This window comes from Nannospalax galili, unplaced genomic scaffold, assembly GCF_000622305.1.
Source record: "Nannospalax galili isolate Female #2095 unplaced genomic scaffold, S.galili_v1.0 scaffold1051, whole genome shotgun sequence".
Taxonomy (NCBI): domain Eukaryota; kingdom Metazoa; phylum Chordata; class Mammalia; order Rodentia; family Spalacidae; genus Nannospalax; species Nannospalax galili.
In genome coordinates this window covers 6,801,558-6,804,995 of record NW_008331995.1, presented here as the reverse complement: position 1 = coordinate 6,804,995, position 3,438 = coordinate 6,801,558, and positions in this window count along the sequence as shown.

Here is a 3,438-nt window from a genome sequence, read left to right as displayed (position 1 = left end):
TTCTTAGACCGAACTTTGAGAATTCTGATTCAGTCAGCTTCTTTGGAAGAAATCAATTTTATTTCTTCCTCTAGTCTCATCCAAAGTCAGCTGAACCATGACCTCTATCGGGTGATGCTATCATGCCAGTGATGACTCTACAGGTAGCTACTTGCTTTTTTTGTTGTTGTCATGGTTGGATGCTGATATGGGAATCTGCTGAGGTGGCAGTGGTAAAGCATCATTAAGAGCAAACAGCTAACTCATCTCTGTGTCAAATGAGGCTAATTACACCAGCAAAACCCTCTCTGTCAGCAACTAGGAAACACACTGGGAAGCAGCTGGGAAAGATTTACCCACTTCCTGCTCTCCTTCTGAAGACGCTAGTCAGGCCAGGCAGCATTCCTGGTAGAAACTCTTAAATCTGCTTGATCATCAAAGGTGTTTGGTCGCCTGAAAACAAGTGGGATTCATCAGAGCTGAATGGAAAATTGAATGCTCATAAGCAAGAATTTAGATCGTTTCTTGGGAGAACTTCATATTTACATTTAAATGGTAGTCTTCTATTTTCTTTATAGGCAACTCCATCTAAAAGTCTCTCCGTTTCTTTCTGTAAAATTGCCAAGATTTTTAAAGCTTCTTTTGTTTATTGCCATGAAAAGAATTGTTTCTCTCAAAGAAATGTTTTTTAAATATTCTGTATTCTGTATTTGTCTTTGTTTTTCTTTAAATGTTTCTATGGCTAGCCCTGAAATATGATGAGTCATGTTAACCTTTGTTGAGGGTTATAATAGTTTGAATGGGAAACGTCCTTCACAGGCTCATGTTTTGAATATTCAGTCTCCATATTAGTGGTGCTGATTTTGAAGGTTGTAGAAACTTTGGGATGTGGGGCCTAACTGGAGGAAGTTAGTCACTAGAGATGGGCCTTGAACATTATACACAGTTCTGGTTCCAGTCTGTTTTCTTTGCTTCCTAATTGGCCACTATGTGAGGACTCTCAATCATATGCCTCAGTGCTATGCACTCCATGTCATAATGGACTGAAACTTCCCTGAAACCATAAGCCATGATACCCTTCCTTCCCCCAAATTGTTCCTGTCAGGCATTTTGTCACAGTGACAAGCAGAGTAACTAATGCCCAGGCTTACTCTGGATGACGTATTCTCCCACTTAATTTGTGTATGTATTTCTTCATTTAAATATTTCTATACTCACTTCATAGGTATTGTTATTAGACCAATAAATTGTCCAGGTTTGGGTGTTCTATAAAGACTGGGGCTCAGGCTTTAATGTAGGCATACTGACTCTAGGTCTTCCTTTACATCCTTTACATTTAGATCAGTATTTCCCAAAGCATGAATTTTTGAAAGTGAATTACATAAAATATTAGTAAGTGGGTTTTTCTTAAAATAAAAAAGCATGAGTTAATTAAATAAGTCTGGGGATTATTGGGTTGAGCAAATAGGTTTCTCTGGTGTGGGATATTTTAGTCTCTAACAGCTTTATAAATGTCTAAAACAGCTGGGTATAGTGATACACACCTGTAATCTCAGCACTTGGGAGGCCAAGGCAGAGATCATGAGTTCAAGGCCCTAACCAAAAACAATAATAATAATAAACCTCTAAAACGCAGACACAGTATACAATATTGACTACAGACACAGCATATATAATATTTACAAGCCTTCTTGAATACAAATCTCTTTTTAGGTGAGTCTATTTACTTGTTTTTACAGTGCTGGGGGATTCATGCTGAGCACATGTTCTACCAACAAGCTATCTCCCCAACCCCTGGCTAAATCTCTTTAGGCCCTTATTCTATGACCCAAGTCTATAAAATGATAATCTACAAATCACTGGTCCACAGTGTGGTGTGGCTCCCTGACTACTGAGGCCAAGCTCTTACTTGCCTTTTACAAGGATGAAGGGAAGAGCTCATAGTTGAGTGCAACCAGAAGTTGCCAAGATACCCCACATTTCCTTCTTTAAAAATTGTCATTCAAGTAAACAGATGACCATATTTTTCTGGGGTCTAACTTAGCTATGCCTATGAAAACCTTGTCAGACTTAGGGTGCTCAAGATAAACCACTGGGGTTGGGAGAAGTGTTAGAATGTTCACTTAAGACTGCTTACATTTATCTGAGTGTGGTAGCACACACTTTTAATCCCAGCACTCAGCAGGCAGAGGCAGGTATATCACTGTAAGTTTCAGGCCAACCTGGTCTAAATAGAAAGTTATAGGCCAGCCAAGAAAAGCTACATAAGAGAAACCCTGTCTAAAAAATGCTTACATTTAATTTTCTGCTTTTTCATCTCTGCAATTTTCAAGGTTCTATATATTGAGTTTTCCCTTGGTATCTGAGGGAAAACACCAAAATGTGAAGTTGCTCAAGTTCCTTATGCAACATAGCATAATATTTATACATAACATAAGCATATCTTTCTGCATATCCTTTATATCATCTCCAAATGACATATAATAACTAATGCAATGCTAATATTATATAGTTATTGCAATATACTGGTTAGGGAATAATGACTAAGAAAAAAGCCCATACATGTTCAAATATAATTTTTTTCCAAATGTTTTTAAACTACGGTTAGTTGACTCTGGATGCATAACCCTGGATTATGGAGACCATACATATATAATATTGGATTAGTAACATATGTATATAATTTACAAAAAGAATTTAATATACATGTTAGAAATGTGCTGCAATAACATTAAGGGGATTGTTTAGCCATACACACGAAAAGTATTTAGTTTTCACATTCTTTGGCCAGCAATTTGACTTCTTAGAATTTGTCCAATTTACCCTAAGGAAATAAACTTGGATATACACAAATATGTAGCTGATAGGAAGTTTATTGAAGAACTCTTTGTACTTGTGAGAAATAAAAACAGTTTAAATGCTCAACAACTGAGGACTGAGTGCATGAACTATGTGTTTATAAACTAAAGCTCTTAAGAGAGAACTTAAAAATTACATGGTTGTACAATATAGAATTACCTCAAAAAGTCAGATTTTTACCAATTATAAGACACGAAGGACAAGCTGGGTGTGGTGGCACATGCCTGTAATCTCAGCACTCAGGAATCAGGGGCAGGAAGAGAGTTGCAAGTTCAAGACCAGCCCAGGGACTAGTGAGTTCCAAGCTAGCCAGAACTCTATAACAAAACCCTGTCTCAAAAAGAAACTAACTAGAAAACAAGAAACTACAACACTAAACCACGGAAGGGATATAGGTCAGGATCTATTGCACTGGTATTTTCATATTTAATTATATTCTTTTTACTCTTTCCTACAAAGATATCATGTCATACACACTGTTTTGGAGTTTGCTATACTCAGTGGACTTACCATTTTTCCTTCCATCTATATGGAAACATAGCTGAAGGATACATTTTGAAAGTAGAATTGCTGGGTCAAAGTAAATGTCTATTTATAATT